General features: G+C 36.5%; 1 pseudogene; it reads right to left on the bottom strand.

Annotated features, from left to right (window-relative positions):
* Nucleotides 1–3,714: 3,714 nt before the first annotated feature.
* Nucleotides 3,715–4,697, bottom strand: LOC100934597 (annotated as a pseudogene).
* Between the last annotated feature and the right edge of the window lie 14,552 nt (nt 4,698–19,249).

Raw genomic sequence — 19,249 nt, forward strand, 5'->3', positions numbered from 1 at the left:
TAAACTCTGATAAATTTGTTAGTAGGAATTGGATTATTAATATTAATGGTAAATTGCAGAATTGGAAAAGAGCTAAGAAGCTGGTTAGTCTAATACATACTTGAACAAAAATCACATCTGTAGCATACCCAAATGACCATCTAATTTTTTCTCTAATTAGAGAATATCCCTTTCAAGGAAGCAACTATACTTTTGGATAAATCTAATTTTTAAGGTTTCATTTATATCACTTTATATCACTTCTTTGCAACTTTTGCCCATGTTATCAAATTCTCTTTTTTGTAGTCAAAGATCATATGTTTAATACCTTTTTCATGTGTTAGTTCTTTAAAATATTTGAGAAAGCTGTCATACTTCCCCTAAGTGTTCCTATGTCTAGGCTAAATATCCCCAGGTTCCTTTAATGAGCTTTATGTAGTGTGAACTTGAGGCTTTTCACCACCTTCATTATTCTCTTCTGGAAACTCAGTAGTTTTTGAATGTCCTTTCTAAGAGAAAAAATAATGTCACCATCAGCATTGTACATGCCACTTTAGTCAGATAAATTGGACAATGCATGTAAGCTAAATTTTTTCTCTCCAATCACTGGGTCTATGTGCCTACCAAATTATTGCCTCAGTTTTGATCTGTCAATTCTAGTGTTGCTGTTTTTCCTGCTCTTCTTCTTCTGTCTGAAAACTTGGAACAACTCTGAACTATTGTGTTCATTGGTTTTGATGCCTGCAAGAACATTGTGTTTGTTGCCTGTTAACCTAATAAGAATTCCTATTTACTTTTCATTCTAAACCCTGATCAATTAACTCTTGCTAATTAGAAGGCTAGACCTGATAGGAGTTCTCCCAGTGAATGAAGCTTTCCAGCCTCACTAGCCACACCGGACTGGAGGTCTCCTTGCAGATCTCATTTATTTTACAATATCAACTGCCACTTCTATAGTAAAGCCTCCCAATTCTACACTTCCAACCCTGTCCCATCAAATAGCTTCTTACTAACTTATAAGTTCATAGATCTTGCATTAGAAGACAATACTAGAAGGAATCTAGTACAACCTCCATATTCTACAAGTAAGGAAGCATAAACTCAGGAAGAATAAGAGATTTGCCTAAGATAGCATAGGAAGTTAGCACCAGAGATAGAATCTGAAGACAAATCTTCTGTCTCCAAAGTCAGTATTCTTTCTATTGCACATACCACAATATATTCATAAGAATTATGTTCTTTATCTTCACAATGTCTTGGTATCAATATCTTATTATTATTTCAGTATGTTCAGTACTGAATTTACTAATTTTACTTACTTTAATTAGTTTGTTCCCTTTCTAACTTTCTTATCCTGTTCATGGCTCTACTGTTCTTTCAGTTTTCTAAACTGAAAATTATGGAACTTTTTTTTACTCTTTACCTCATTGCCTTTGCCAAATCTGTCACCATCTGTCTATTTTCCTCCACATGTATCCCTTAGGTGCATCTTTTTTTTTCTCCCCAAAACCCTGTTCTAAGCCCTCATTACCATGCCACTTTTCCTAAAACATAAAACAATACATTTAGAATAAGTTGGAAGGAACCTTAGAAGTCATAGAGTGAGTCTAACCAATTCATTTTCCAGATGAAAAACTACATGGCTTAGCCAAGTCACATAGACACTAAACGTCTTAGGCAAGTTTTGGTCTTACTTCATTCCAATCTGTTGTACCAACTGATTTTATATTTCTTCTTTCTAAAATATGTAGTTACTCTCCATTTCTTATTAGGTCCAGTTCTAAATTCCCATTCTGTTGTTTAAAATACTATAATTTGATTCCACTTTATATAACATTATTCTCTTTGAAAGCTGGTGTCTTCACTGCTACTCATTATGCCACTCATTTCTTATTTCATGTTTATCAAGCCAATTTTTGAGGCATAGCTATATTTATATATTATTATATGATATGATAATAAAAGAGCTTTATTTAGAGCTCTGATGCATACTCACTTTGCCTTTCCTAACTTTCTATAGGATTTATTAACTGGCATGCATCTTGACTCAGTTTTATTCGTTGATCTTTATTGGCCCATGTTTTTAGACCCATCTTATCTCTTACAACTATACTATTAGCTCCTTGAAATTAAAAATTATATTTAAGAACCTGACTTGAGAGCAAGTACAATTCAATGCCTCTTTCATAGGATTAAAAGTGCTCAAAACAAAGTAGGAACTTGAGAGAAATGATTATGAATTGGAAAATTCAAAGTTCTCCCCTTTTTTCTAAAGTCCTCATTTCAAGGCTCAGCCTGTGAAGCACAGTACTGATGAAAGCAGATAATATTAGCATTCTTTTCTGATTTAGATATTGTTACTTCACCCAAATTTATATGGAATTTAATCTAAGGTGAAACTCCTGGTACATTATGTTCTGCTCAGGCTTTGGTGGGGGATATGGGTTCTGGGGGCGATTTAGAAGCAAATGACATAATCAGAGTTATATTCCCTCATACTTCTTTAGGATAGGCCCACTCTTTGTTATAATATTCATTTTCTCTCATTAATTGTTAACCAATTAGATCTGATTGCCATCCTCAGGAAGACCCATTCTTTCAAAGGCTTATAAATAGTGAGTCCACTGCTGTCATTCATCTTTGGCATATGAGAATATCACTGATCCATTTTATCAGTAATATGTTTGCATTGTTAATAAAATGATTACTTAGAAATTATATCCTCAAACTTTTTAAATCTCATAAGTTTAATAAATATGAATTGTATTGTAATGAATTAAGGGATATTGGAAGGCAGATCCAGGACTTTGAGAGGATGAATAATAGTAGAGATAACTTCTGATTAAAGTACAAGTAAATTGCATTGGAAGGTATAGGCAATTTTTAAGAAGAATATTATAGGCATGTCTATACCACCAAACATCTCCTGTACAGGACAGGATCCAATCTATTTTCCAATTGCAGAACATGATGTTTTCAGAGAAGTCAGTGCAGAATCAAACTTTATCTACTTCATAATCTTTCCCAGTATTTCCTAGTGTTAATAGTAAAGGGGAAAGGGAAGGGGAGAGGGAGAGAGGGAGAAGGAGAAAAGGAGAGAGACAGAGATAGAGACAGAGAGACTTCTATGTTCAAAAAGAGCCATCCTCCTAATAATTGCTACTAAAATGCAAGAGGAGAGATGTGGACAAAGCAAAGCTGATGGCTGATTTAATGTCATGGCAAAGGAACAAATGAGCTTAATATTTCTTAAAACTTAGTATTCAGGAAGACGTCTTCTTTTTATAAGCAAATCTAAATAATTTTGCATGATAGGAGGATTCCTACTGTCACATTTCCAACCAGAATAATTCTGAGCAATGGTACAATAAATGAAAAGTAAGTTCAAAAGACAAGCCTGTATTAGTTGAACAATTTCCCAGATTCGAGTAATCATCATTATTGTAAAACCCATTTGTCACTTGAAGTCTAAAGAAAGATATTGGGTTGCCCTGGAAAATGCCATTTCTTTGGATTAAAATTGAACTTTCCATCCAAGAATCTCAAAGGCAATGATTTGCACACCCATTATCATGAGAATAAAAGAAAAGAAGATTCCCCCAGATCACAAAATAAATTCATAGCAAATGTAGAAAGAGGAAAAAATCTGATTTTCTGACTATTTTTTTGACAAGAAACCAATATTTATTCTCCTTCAGCATTTTTCCAACACTATTAGACCACCTGGGATAAAATTTAAGACCACTCTGTGGTGGTTCCTACCCACTCAATGGCCTGAGCAGTAAGAGCTGCAGACCACTCCTCAGTAGTCAGTTAAGCATGCCAATATTCAGTAGGGAACTGCTGAATGGGGCACAGATGGCATCTGTATTCCCTCAAGCCAATCAGTCACCTCTGGTTGAGTAGGTGAATTCTGGGACTGGTGTAGTCAGTTCACCCTGAAACTCCTCCCTTGTTACTGCCTTCTCAGCTACAACCTGCTCTTCCTTTTCAATCTCCTCTGGAGCCTGATAGAAGTAACCTCTCATCGGTGTTCACGGGAAATATTCACCCATATGTACAATTTCACTAGCTGGCATCCACCATATCAGAACCACTGAGTGAGCTCCCTTGTTGTTACATGGAATGGCGATGTCCATATAGCTAAGTGAGGAATCTGTGTTGCACAATGCAATGTTTGAAAGGTTAACATAATGATGCTTCAATAAGAGGCGAGGGATCTGTCCAAGGATCAGTTACCACTAAGAGGTGAGGCTCCCTGAAAGCTTCCTGGATCTGATTAGTGAAGGCGCCTAGTGTGAATCATCCAGCAATAAGTGCAGCGCCAGTGGCAGCAGCAAATTTCAAAACAGCTTGCTGGCTATTGTTCCTAAATTAGATGACACTGACATCATCTGGATTTTCAATGCCAACAATGGCAAGAGCTGCCAACGGAAGCTTTTCCCAGGTTCTCTTCAAATTAATGAAGTAGATCCCTTTACTCTTTCTTTTGTAGATATATTGTTCCATCTGGAGTCCAAATTGGTGCCATCCAAATGAATTCCTGCAGCAAGGAATTTGAGGATATTCTCCTCCTTCATCTGCAAGACATCTAGGGCTCCAGACATTGTGAAAGTTTCTCTTTAAAGTTAAGATAGAAACTGAGGACAAGACAAATGGAACCCTCTTCTGGGCAACATGGAAAGAGCATTCTTTATATGGTATCCTGAAACCATCTATTAAAGCCTTCTTCTTTTAGCTGACCCATGTTGGATCATTTCAATTTTTTTCACATCTTTACCAAGTGATGACCCAGGGACAAAAAAAAAATAGAAAACTCAAATCTCTTCACAATTAAAATTGACTTCCAACCAAAGGATCTGTGAGTGAAAATACTAAAGTAAGAGGATGGTAAACAAAACATACTCTATGCTGTTCACTTCAAAGAAACGGAATTATTTAGATTGTAGAAGAGAAGATTCAGGAGAAACATGATGGCTGTCTTCAAGATTTTAAGGATTATCAGATAGAATAGAGATTTAGTTTGTTCTGCTTGACCCCAGAAGACAGAACTCAAACAATGGGTATAGGTTACAAAAAGGAAAGTATAGATAGATTCAATATAAAGAAAAACTGTCTAACCATTAATTCTATACAAAAGTAGAATAGAATAAGAAGTTTCACTGTGTGTCTTCAGAGGATGGGTGGCCAGATATTTGTAGAATTATTTTGCAGAGAATTTTTTTTTTTCAAATATGGGTTGGTCACAACGGCTGTTGAAGGCCTTTCCAACTTTAAATTTCTTTGACTCTGTAATAGGTGAGAGACAAGAAAGACAAAAAGATGCAGAGACAGAGAGGAGACAGAGAGAGACAGAGATGAAACATTTCTCTATAGGCTGTAATAGTCCAAATTATAATCCATCCTTCATCAACATGGATAAAGAGATTTTTTTGTTCTTACTGTTGTTTCCTTGTAACATGCTCTCATAGCAGTTACTATCACCAGTCTCTCCTGATTCCTAGGCCCTCAGAGTACCTCTGACCACTGACCTTTGCAGTGTCAACTGATTCTACCAACTCGCCTCCTCTGAGGCCTTCAGAGGTCTCTGGCCATGAGTTCTTGAATTGTAGTTTAATAACCAATAGTGCGCTCAAGAACAGCCACCCAAGTGCCAACTTAAAGCCTTTATTATACCTACTCACATAATGCCCTGACTTGTTAACTCCCTAGTGAATATCTGGTCTGAAGACTCACTTGTTCACTATCAAGCTCCTTACCTCTCTTGGCTATCCATCCAATTGGCTCTGCTATCCCGGGATAAAGAGAGCGACTTGCTGCCTGCAGTGGACTTATAAAAGGTCTGTAAGGTCACACACACAGGCAATCAGAAAGAGAGCTTTCTCCCATTAAGAAGCTATTTTGATATGGACAGGATCCCACCCAAGGGCCAGTCCTATACCTACAGAGATCACTTCTGGACCACTCAAATCTCCTGTTGCACTGTGGCTGCCCATTTAAGGGACCCTTACATTTTATTAAGTTTTATTAATATGTTTTGTGTCTACATTACTAACATTTGCACATTATTTTCACTTTATGAGTGGTCTCTTGAAAAAAATTAAAACTGTTAAGTAAAACTAATAATATAATGACCTCATTTGAAAGTGCATGCAATATGTAAATAACAGAAATCTATTTTGTCACTCACACACTTCCCTTTATTGGGAAGGTAAGAAAGAAAAAATTAATTTCTTATAACAAATATACAGAGTCAAGACAAATTACCTCAGTGGCTGCATAGAAATATAAATTACATATGTAAATATATAGGTTATATAGGTGGATCAGTCAGATGGCACAGTGAATATAGTGTTGAGGCTATAGTCAAAGAGATCTGAGCTCAAATCCAAACTCAGACATTTACTATTTATATGACCTTGGATAAGTCACTTAACCTGTCTGCTTCAGTTTTCTTATCTGTAAAGTAAGCTGGAGAAGGAAATGGCAAACCACTCCAGTATCTTTGCCAAGAAAACCTCAAATAAATTGGATATGACTGAACAACAATAATATACACTTATATATATTTATACTAACATGCATATGTATTGAAAGATATATATGTGTGTATATTAAATGAGATAGATATAAAAATATGTGCGTATTCTCATTCTGCATCCTAAATCTAGCACCTCCTTATAGGTGGTGGAAGCATATAGGTGAAGAAAGCATATTTCTTCATTGGTCTTCTGAAATCACGAATGGTTATTGTATTAATCATTAATTAAAGTATTAATCATAGTTTTTATAGCAAAGTTGTTTGTTATTATCATGCTATGGTACAAATTTGTCTCCTAGTTCTAACTCATATAATTTTTCATCGTTTTATAAAAGTCCTCAAACTTGTTCATTTTCTAATATAATGTTATAAGTTGTTCTTGTTCTGTTCCTTTCACTTTGAGTCAGAAAAAAATACTCCAAATCACTACTAATTATAGAAACGCAAATTAAAGCAATTATGAGATTCTACATCACACTTATCAGAATGGCAAAGATGACAAAAAAAAAAAAATGATAAACATCACAGGGTCTCTGGGAAAACAGGCACATGATGGCCCTTGGTAGAATGGATATAACTATGCTGGAAAACAATTTGAAATTACGTTTTTTAAAAATTACTAAACAATGTCAAAAGAAATCAAAGCTATAGGAAAAGTTCATTTATGATGTTATTCAGTTGTTTCAGTTATGTATGACTTTTTATGATCTCAATTGAGGTTTCCTTAGCAAAGATACTAGAGTGGTTTTCCATTTCCTTCTCCAGCTCATTTTAAATTTCTGAAAATTGAGGCAAATAAGATTATTTGATTTACCTGGATTCAGATAACTACTGTCTGAAGCCAGATTGGAACCTAGGAACATGAGTCTTCCTAACTCTATGTCTGGCACTCTGTACACTGCACAATGTAGCAGCTCTTTTGAGGTAACAAAAAAAAAAAAATGCAAACTGAGGGAACACTTATAAGGGATGGCTGGTTAAATTGTGGTATATGAATGTAATAATAATAATAAAACTATTATGCTGTAAGAATGAGGAAATAGATAATTTCAAAAGGACATGGATAAAAGAGAACTAAAAATTGCTTTAGGCAGCACAGAAAGTGGCCATAACTAAACAACTACAGGAAAAATCTAAACCATTTCATAAAATCATGGGCGCCATATTTCCAGGAATTTTCAGAACCTGAAACTGAATTTGGAGAGCAGAAAAAGGGCAGAGATAAGGGAACTCTTACTAGGGATTAGATAGCCCCAGGGTTATCCTTTTGTTCCTCCCAAACCCCCACCAGCCCTCCTAGTTGATTCCTGCCCTGAAGGGACAAGCAGAGAGCCACAGCCCTCTGGGTGTTAGGAGAATTCAAATAGAAACCTGGGCAGTCCCCATAGCAATGAGTCCTGAAGGCGTGGTTAATGGAGCCAGTGCTGAAAGTCTTCTGCTTTAGACTTCCATAGCCTTGGGGATCTCTATAAGGCTCTCCTTTTAGCAAATCAACTAAATTTGTTAAAGTCTCCCAGAGGGGTATGCACTTTGTCCATTTTTAGGTAGCTGAAATGGGGAATTATCCATACCTGTACTTGTAAAAAAAAAAAAAAAAAAATCATTCCCCTTGCAACCAGTTCTCAGATGGGGATCTCCCTCAGATGAGGCATGAAGCTTCTAAAGGAAATAGACTTAATGTGTTGGATTTATTTGTTTTTCTCCTAAGGCCTTCCACACCATTCACAATCTATTTCCAGAGCAATTAGATCCCACCTTTTAAGGGAAGCCATTCTGGCTTCAGACTTTTGCTATGGGTCTTTCACAACACACAACTATATTGGCCCATGTAGGATCAATTAATGAAATGTAAGTAAAATACCGGGACAGTTGTGACTTGAACAAACACTTCTATTAATGCAAATAGACATTCTGGGAATGTGGTCACGGTCAGCAAAAACCCTGCCAAGTGGGCAAAGGAGTATGACATTATTCTTACTTTGGATGTTGCTCCTAAAACAAAGGGTTAATCAATACTTCTACAGCCTTCCTAAATGATCCAAATGGGGCAAGACCTGGATGGAGCTGAAGAACTTCTAGTAGCCAAAAGCTTAATTTCCTGGAACAGTTTTACAAGGGTAGCTAGGTAGCTGGGCCTAGAGTCAGAGGACCTGAGTTCAAATCTAGTCTAGCTGTGTGACCCTGAGCAAGTCACTTAACCCTATTTATCTCAATTTCTTCATTTATAAAATGAGAAGGAATTGGAAAATCACTTCAGTATCTTTGCCAAGAAAACCTCAAATGGGGTCACTGAAAGTGATTTAGCAACAACCTAGAAGGTAGCCCATGGAAAGAAGGGCTGTTTGGATGAGACTTTTCAGCAATCTCTAAGCATTTTACTCTGGGTAAAACTAAATAAAAAACCTTAGAGTTTCCTGGAACCATCCCATGTAGATAACATTGGATCCTTAGAGAAGTGAAAACTTTTTCTCTAGTGATGGAGAAAAAAGAAGCTGGAGTACTTTCTAAGCCCATATTTCTTTACAACAAGCCTGTCTTACCTATGAGGAAGGGAGATGGTACTAGTAGCTTGCAGTGGACTATGAGAATCTGGGGAAAAAAAATCATTATATCTATTTCTCTAGCTGTTCCTGAATTCATCAACATTGTACCTCAGGTAATCATAGTCCAGGGTAAATGACATGGAGCTATCAAACTTGTCGGTGTTTCTTTCTCTATTTCTATATTTGAGACTGGACAAGAACAATTTGTTTTCATCTAGGAAGTGATCCAATATGCATTCACTATCCTTCCCCACGGGTACCTGAAATCTGTTTCATATTATCACATTATGGCAAAGACCTAAAAATACTTCCCTTTCTGAGGGTATTGATATATACCATAATATTGCTTTATAATAACATGAAGATTGTGAAAGTGTTGCTATATTAACTATGGTAAGTTTAAATTTATCTAGAAGAAAAGAGATCCTTTAATTGACACTGATGAGTTCCCAGCCCTTGTCTCCAGAGTTTCCTCTCCCTAAAAGACAGAAAGTGGGGAGATGACAGGTCAAAGCTGAGGGTCTACTAAAAACTGCACACCTGCCTAAGGAAACAATAAAACCTCTTCTCTTGTTGCTGCTTATTTGTCTTCTGCAAAAAACTGTCTGATAGAAAAGACATCTTGTTTCCTTACCTGGATGAAAAGGCAAATTGTCCCCTTACTGGCTCCTTTTAATCTTTCTTTTACAACTTTGTAGACTATTAGCCTGCTAGCTAAGAGCCCAAACTATAATTTGCTAATACTTCCTTTTGAGGCTAACTCATCAACACCCAAAAACCCAACACCCAAAGTGTAAATAAACTTTTTTGTTTCTTTAAGAAAATTTCTTTAAATTCACACACTTTAACATGGTGGTAATTTTGAGTCACTAGATAAGAGTGGATGAGAGTTTTTATTTAGTCACTAGAGGAAGATAGAAGCCCTTCCACAGAGGCAATGGGGTGTTTGTTTTTGTTTTTCTTCAGCGTAGCTTCTCAGGGGAAGATTTTGGCAAGTGAATGAAAGAATGAGTTGGTAACAGTACAAAGAGGAAAAAAAATCTATGATTAAACTGGAAATGTCATCATCTGTGTTATGGCCCTGATGTGTATGATGCTGCTTTTGTATATCAACACTTTGCTTCAAGAATTCTATTGTGAATGTCGAAAGATGTGACATTCCCTATTACATGCACCAGCCTGAGACTTTGAGACTTAGTTTCTGAAGGAGGAAAGAAAAGCTTAGGATGTATGGCTTTTGTGTTCTTTTTTGTTTTTATTTTATTTTATTTGTTTCTGTTCCTTTCTTCCCCTTAGCTCATGCTAGGAGGACTGTCCTATAAAAGAACTGAGACCTTCCAAAGAGAATAAAAAAGATTTAGACTCTACATTATTTGGTTTTGGTTTTGGTTTGTTCCTTTCCCAATTTCCTTCCTTTAGTACATCTATATCTATATATCATAAATATAAATAAAATGATCTATATCCAAGCCAGATTTTTTTTTTTTATTTCTGCACTCCTCTGGACTTCATCTTTTTTTTTTTTTTTTTTTTTTTTTGCCTAAACTCCTGTACCCTCCAACTTTTCAGGTTCCTTTTGTGCTTTGTTTTCCAAATACATACTCCATCCTCCATTGTATTCCAATTTTTTTTTCTCTCTCCTTTCCCTCCCACCCTCTCCCCTAGATGGCAAGTAATCCAATATGAGTTAAACATGTGCAGTTCTTCTATACATATTTCCACAATTATCTTGCTGCACAAGAAAAATCAGATCAAAAAGGGACAAAATGATAAAGAAAACAAAATGCAAGCAATTAACAACAAAAAAAGTGAAAATCCTATGTTGTGATCCACATTCAGTCCCCACAAGTTCCTCTCTGAGTACAGATGACTCTCTTCATCATAAGACCATTGGAACTGGCCTGAATCACCTCGCTGTTAAAAAGAGCCACATCCATCAGAATTGATCATCATACAATTTTATTGTTTCTGTGTACAATATTCTCTTGTTTATGCTCACTTCACTTAGCATCAGTTCATGCAAGTCTCTCTAGGCTTTTCTGAAATCATCCTGCTGATCATTTCTTATAGAAAAATAATAAAACCTAACATTTGTATACCATAACTTATTCAGTTATTCCCCAACTTACAGGCATCCACTCAGTTTCCAGTTCCTTGCCACTACAAAAAGGGCTGCAGCAACATTTTCCCACATGGGTCATTTTCCTTTTTTTATAATCTCTTCAGGATATGGGGCCTGTGTTTTGTAAAGACAGGATCAAAAGGTATGGACAGTTTGGGCATAGTTCCATATTGCTTTCCAGAATGGTTAAATCAGTTCACAACTCCACACCAGTGTATTTGTCTCCGTTTTCCCACATCCCCTCCAACATTCATCATTATCTTTTCCTGTCATCTTAGCCAATCTGAGAGGTGTGTAGTGGTACCTCAGAGTTGTCTTTATTTGCATTTCTCAGCAGATCAGTTCTTTCTTTGGGGATGGAGAGTATTTTCCATCTTAAGTCCTTCAGAGTTGCCTTGGATCATTTAGGGTTTGCCCTTAGAAAAGAGCTGCTATAAATATTTTTGTATATATGTCCTTTCCTTCTTTTATCTTTTGGGATACAGACCTAGTAGTGGTATTGCTAGATCACAGTATGCCTGGTTTCATAATAATCCTTTGAGCATAGTACCAAATAGTTCTATAGAATGGTTAAATCAATTCATTATTCCACCAACCATACATCAATAATAATTTCTTGAATTTAATGTTTTATGGTGGAGAAATGAGGGTTTTATCAGAGAAATTTGCTTCAATTTTTTTCACAATTATTATTGCTAACTGTATTTCCCTCCATCCTATTCCCCTTCCCTATTTATTTTATTCTCTCTCTTTTCACTGTGTCCCTCCTCAAAAGCGTTTTGTTTCTGATGACTTCCTATCCCAATCTGCCTTCCTTTCTATCCCGTTTCTCTTATTCCCTTCTCCTCCTACTTTCCCATAGGGTAAGATAGATTTCTGTACCCAATTGAGTGTGTATATTACTCCCTCTCTGAGCCAATTCTGATGAAAGTAAAGTGTATTCATTTCCCCTCACCTTCTTCTTTCTCTCCACAGTAAAAGCTTTTTCTTGCCTCTTTTATATGAGATTATTCTGCCCCCATTCTGCTGCTCCCTTTCCCTTCCTCCCAACGTATTCCTTTATCACTTCTTGATCTTAGCATCCCTTTATATTCAACTCACACCTGTGCCTTCTGTTTATGCAATACTCCTATCTCTCTTAATAACAAGAAAGTTCTTATGAGTTACAAACTCTGTCTTCTCACGTAGGAATGTAAACAGTTTAACCATGTTAAACAGGTTGACATTATTAATTACGTTTCTTTTGAACTATGGCAATTCTGCTTTGCTCATAGAGCACAATGCTTTCTTTGATATGGGTATACCATGATGAGAGGCATACTGAGTCTCCCATGTCACACAATCAGTTCCAAAATTCTTCAGAGAGATCTTGAGAGTAAAGACAACACATAAAATGAAGGTGGGAAATGGAGAGCCCGGAGAAGAACACCAGGTCTGAAGTAGAATACAAGGCAGCTGGCAAAGAGGCAGAGAAGTTCAGGGAGTGAATCAGTAAACACTGAGAGCATGTTTGGGGCTTCTCCAGGGATAGCAGATTGGACAAAAGAGTTATCAATCAGGAAAGCAGGTCTTTAGAGAGAAGGTTTCACCAGGATAGAAAGTCAGTTGAGGAGGTAGAAAGGCCAGGAGAAAAAATTAGAAAGGAAGCCAGTAGGCCTAAAAACAAAGTGAGATGAAATAGAGATAATGAGCTTTAAAGCTTTTTCTAAGATTTTGAACAAGAAAGAGAGGAGAAATATAAGGAGATACCAGATATAACTTAAGGGGTTGGTGGTATCCAGTAAAGGCTTTTTTTAAAGGGTTGTGAAAATACTTGAGCCTATTGGAAAGTAGTAGGTAAAGTAGTAGATAGGAAGAGATTAGAAATGGGGGAGAAGAAGCCTGGAGGGAATGTGCATAATTTAGGCTACAATCAGATAAAGAAGACAAGAGGGGATAAAATGAAGTAGAATTCAAGCTTCACAATGAAGAGACACTTCATCTTTAGACTTCAGGAAAAAGAAAGAGAAAAGAAATGTTATGGGGGGGGGGGGGGTTGAGATGAAAAGAAAAGGGAAAAATAGGAGTTCACACTGAATGGCTTCAATATTTTCAGTTAAGGAGGAAGTGAGTTTATAAAATAAGAAGGGGAAATGGGTAGAAGTGGAGATGGGAAAGTCACAATTCAGCAGAAGGTGAACAGAATGATGTTAGTAATCCCGAACTGAGGTTTGTCAAGGGATGCATAATGATAGAATAATGAAATGAAACAAGAGAACTGAATGTAGAGAATAGTGTAGAACTGAATTAACCCTAACTATAAAGTTAAGATTAGAAAGGGAAGGATGTGAAGTCAAAATGTCTTCAGAAAGTCCTGGGGGTGTGTGTGTGTGAATGAATTGGAGGTCTCATTAAGAGTAAATAATGGTTTAGGAAGGGTTAGGTATAATAAAGTGATGAGGAATTATAAATGATTATAATCTAAGAAAGGAATACCCAAGTTTTTAGTTATGGAAATGGAACTTTTCTGGGTAAAGGTAAGATTTGGCTTGTCATCAGCCCTATAAATGGAACAGATGGAATACAGGAGGAGGTCGGTCACAAGATTTAAAGAAGCTGAGAATTTTGTAGGTGAGGGAGTTTAAAGTTAACAATAAAATATATATTAATGTCTTTGTGTATGAGAAGAATTGGAGAGGAGTAGGAAGACAGCAAATCTGAAATGATTTGGAGGCCAATTAATAACAGCTATCATATGAATTTCAAAAGATAGTGATAAAGGAGTTGGAAATGGTGATAGAAGAATTGGCAACATGGAACAAGGAATATTCCATATCTTTCCAAGACCAGTTTATGGGGAGAGACAGTTGTAGATAAACGTATAATCAGTTATAGAAAGGGGAGCTAGGGATTTAGTGCTATCAGTGGAGGTGTGGCACATTTTAGTGAGGACTAGTAGATGGAAAGAATGTGAGAAAGTTTCAAGGTGAAAAAAAATCTCCACTCTAGCAAGAGAAATAGAGGGACAATGGAAGAAGTACTTGGTTAGAGTTGTAAGGGCACATGAGTAGAGTAAGGCAAGGCAGGGTTGAGAATGACAATGAGAATATAGTGTAATACCTGAGAAATTGAGCAAGATAGAGATTAGAGAGTATTTAATAATTTATTTAAAAGGAAGAGATTTACAGGGACCAAATGGATCCATGGTTTGGCCCTAGGGCTGAATGAGACTATTGTCTCCAAGAATCCAGTAAACAATGAGAGTTCTCAATGACATATATACACGTTATTCAGATTTAGGGTAGACTGAGGTGGGGGCAGAGTCAGGATGCTGAGCACGGGAATGGGGCTCTGACAATCCAATTCTGACAGGGTGAGGGGAGGCATGGGGGGAGGAACCCTAGAAATGGGGAGAGACATCTTGATAAGATGGTATCTGGCTTTCCTGTAGCTTGGGATAAGGAGAGGCATTCTGATATTCTAAAACATAAGATCTTTTATCCTTATCAAATATTCTGATAAAGAGGGAGGGGAGGTTTTGAAGGACTGAGCTTTGAGAAGTAGGGAAACTGAGTCAAGACTGGGTCAGGATAATTATGGAAACTGAGAACTGTGGCATAACAACAGGAAGTAGGGACAATTAGGAGACCATTTTACTTTATGCAGTTGGTGATTGACTAATTCAGGAATAGGAAGAACAGATGGTGAGAAATTGTTAGTCATAGGAATAATAGTGGATGGTAGATTTTTTTTTTTAAATGCTCATTGTCTTGAAGGGATGATAGATGGACAAGAGCTGGAAGTATACAGCCTTAGTCACTCATACTTATGAAGGTGAGGTCAATAGTGCTAGGGATCCTCTCTCCCTAATAAAGGGCAATATGCAGTTCCCAATTCTGAAGTCAGCTGGTCTTGATATTGCTCTTCAGAATTCATTATCTAAAAGATGACAAAACAAAAAGAAATTAAAAATACCTCTGTAATGCTGGAGAAACTGAAGCAAGATATAGATTAGAGAGTTATAATATTTTATTTGAGAGGGAGAGATTTACTGGGACCAAATGGATTCATGGTTTGGTCCCCAGGCTGAATGAGACTATCTATCATTTCCAAGAATCCAGCAAACAATGTGAGTTCTCAATGACATATATGTGTGTGTGTGTGTGTGTGTGTGTGTGTGTGTATACACACACACATAGATGGCTCAGATACAGGGGTGAACGGAGGATTGGGATGGAGTCAGAGCACTGAGCAGGAACTGGACTCTGACAGAGTGGAGGGAGGTACCAGACATTCTGGAATTGGGAGAGGCATTCTGATAAGTAGGGAAGGGCTGAGGTCATGATGTCTAAAATAGAAGGTCTTTCTCCTTATCTGGATCATCATGATTAGGAGGGAGGGGACGGTTTTGCAGGATTGAGCAGAACAATTTGAAACTGAGGCCAAACAATTCAGGGAAACCGAGGCAGGACAATTAGGCAAACTGAGTCAGGACAATAAAAAAGAGAACTGTGGCACAACACCTCTTCAAAATTTCCCTATTTCTATCAAAGGTATAATTGTTCTAGTTTTCTCTATTCTTAACTTGTTATTATTCTCAACTCCTCATTTTCCCTCACTTTACATATATGATCAGTTGCCAAATCTTTCCATTTTTCTTTCCACAATATTTCTTATATCTAGCCTCTTTTCTTCATTTACTTTAGGTCATGGCATCATTAGATCTCCTGGGCTATTGTCAGTCTCCTAATTGGCCTCCCTGCTTTAAATCTCTGTCCTCTACACTGCTGCCAAATTGCTTTTCCTTGAGTATGAATCAGACCTTATCACTCATCTACTCAATCAATTCCAATAACTTCCTATTTCTTCTAGAATCAAATATAAAACCCCATTGAGTTTGTAAAAGACCTTTACAAATCTTTTTTTCAATATTCTCAAATTCTCAAATTCAATATTTCCATTCTCATTGTCCATTACCCTCATCCATACTCTGTGATATAGCCAAATTGACTTTCTCTCTGTTCTTCACACATAACATTTCCCATCTCTGCAGCTTTGCATTGAATCTTTTCTGTGCCTGGAGAGCACTCCTTACTCATCTTTCCCTCACAAAATCCCACTCTTTCTTGAAGACACACCTCAAGCCACCGCTTTCTATGTGAGTCTTTCCTGATCTCCAATTGTTGGTGACTTTTCAAATTATCTTGAATTTGACTACTTTGAAACATTTGCATTGATGTTTTATATTTATTTTACATTTATCTTTATGTACACTTATATATGTCTTTGTAGTCTCCCTTTTTTACAATATAAATGCAGAAGGATAATTTCATTGATCATATTTTTATTCTTAGCCACTGGCATATAGCAGGTATTTAATATTTGTAGATTGATCTTGTGCACATGTCATCTCCTTGATGAATTGATTCTATAACTCAATAAAAAATAAGTCTCACTTGATAAAGATAGTAGGGATACAAAATTATTCTTAATTGAGAGGTGGTGGTGGAACCCTACTCTTATACTAATAACCAAATTTTGTGTAATGCTTCTACTTTTTAGGGGAAAACAGAGGCAAGATTAAAAGGGGAGTGCACAAAAGGGGAGAAAGAACACATGGAGAAAATAATAGAACTAACAGAATTTCCCATTATATGTGGAACAACAGTGTGAAATAGAGGCAATAGTTATGGCAAGGCTGACCATTCCCCTTCCTCAAACCCACAGTTCTGAGAAGGTGAAATCTAGAAAGTCACAAAGTATAACTTCTAAAAAAAGCTAGTCTTGAGCAAAAACAAAACAACAACAACAACAAAAACCTACAAGTTTTGATCTTTATCTCCTGCTCTGCCTTACTTTGTGTGAATGTACTTGGCCCCTGTTTGTAACATTGTTCTTTTATTTGTTAAAGACTATATCTGACTGATATCATTTCTCAAACTCCTATAATGTGACTTCCTCCTTTGCATTTTCATTGTATCATTTTGTTCTTGATGTAAAAACAAAGGGCAGCTCTGGGAGTCTCACAGAGGAAAGATACCATCCCTTCCACAGAACCCTCACCTCCCTCCTACCCCCATTTTTAGAGAGTTTTCATTCTCTAACTGGGCCATAATCAGAAGCTATTTATATATTTCAAAACTATACTTCCAAAGAGCAGAAAAGCCATGAACTTGGTCCTTTAAAATCTGCCTCATCAAACCATGAACCAAATTTAACATCTATAGAATTATATTCATAGAACACTTTATTTAATCTTTAAAACTGCCCTACTAAAAAAGATAATGAAGATATTATTATCCCCATTTATTTTTTGGATAAGGAAAGAGGTTCAATTATGGCGATATAAGTATTAAGTGAAAAGAATTGTGAAAGGGGATTCAAATCCAGGACTCTCATGACCACCCCTCCCCCAAATGCAGAATTATTTCCATTATATCAAAGAAACAAGTCTCTTCTCTGTCCATTCTTCCAATTCTTGGTCTTGTTTCCTGGCCTTTGCTTATGCCATCCTAGATCCTGGAGTGAACTTCCATTTCACTCATCTATTGCCGTCTCTCCCTTCTCTCAAGGCCCAGTTAAGGTGTTAACTCTTGAGTTATCCTTAACCCCTCTTCAGATTTCTCCCTTTGCCTGAATCCCTCCTTCACACTTTATACATCCCACTCTGTGTCATAGTTATCTGTCTATCTTTTGTCCCCAATGGAATATAAGCTTCTAAAAATCAAGGTTTATCTCATACTCATTTGGAATCTCTTTATCTTACCCAGAATCTTGCATATAGAAATAATAATCATTACAGACATTTATATAGTTTTTTAAGGAATACAAAATGTTTTACATATATCATTTCATCATAATCTTCCTAAATGCTTGTTGAATGTTTAATAAAGGTATGAATGAATGAACTGGTGTTTTTTAAGCTCCATATAACAATACAACCTTGATTTTTCCAATTTGCATAGCTAGCAAAAAGCAATCATATCTGGAAAAGCTGCACATATACAACAGCATAGATATAGGTTCAGTTGCTCCAAGATCATCAAGAGATAAATAATCATGTCATCAGAAATTACAACATTATGTACTGCCATAAATGTAACAAATGATAGGCCAGATATTCACTGGCTCATAACAGTTGGCAGGCAAGCCATTCATAGAGCAAGAGTTCAATCTCTTTGTTTACTTTCCAACAGTTGCTTTGATCTTTGCCTACTGCATTTGGAACCTCTGTCTACTAATGTAGCCTAGAAAACCTGGTGAAACCTTTGACTTCATTAGTTTCAATTAAGACATGTGATTATTGTTGCAGAAAATGAAAGAATCTCTCCATGTGAGTGGGGGTCAGTATGACAAAAGCACATGCAACAAGAAATCTCATGTCCTATTCCTAATGTAAAAGAGCTATTTTTTATTTCTAAAGAAGCTTTGAGTGGGGAAAGTCAAGACACAAGGATAATTAAGAAAAATGATGGTGTTTGTTGCCACAAAAGAAATAAATCTTTTGTGTCTCTCCTTTCTTATTGATTAAACAAGGATCCCTACAATGGGTTTAAGTTGCTGCTTTTGTCACTAGTAAGGTAACAAGGAAGTTCATTATTTCATTATGTGCAATACTAATCTATATTTTTCATTTAGGGCTTAAACTACCATTGGAATAAAAGGGAACTTCTTCAGTGGCACAGTAGATAGTCTGTAGACCTCCAGTATAGATCCTTAATAATTTGTTTTTGTTGTTTTTTTTTTAATTCACACTAAGCAGGAGTTTTACTAGAATTGTTCAAGGAGTTTCCCATTAACTCAGTGCTAGAATACTGGCTTCTCTCCTTGTTATTTAAAATTCCTTATCCATCTTCTGACTATGTTTATGGCATGATTTCACAACAGCCCTCCATTCACATATTTTATGCTTTATTAAAACTAGCTCTTTGTTGTTCCTAGGCATGATATTCTGTTTCCCACCTTTGAACATGTGGTCTTCCTTGCATAGCAAGAAATAATCCCTTTCCTTACTGCTACCTTTTGGAATGTCCAAGCTCTCTTCAAGGTTCAACTTACATGCTTCCTCCTTCTTGAGTTTTTTTC

This window comes from Sarcophilus harrisii, chromosome 3, assembly GCF_902635505.1.
Source record: "Sarcophilus harrisii chromosome 3, mSarHar1.11, whole genome shotgun sequence".
Taxonomy (NCBI): Eukaryota; Metazoa; Chordata; class Mammalia; order Dasyuromorphia; family Dasyuridae; genus Sarcophilus; species Sarcophilus harrisii.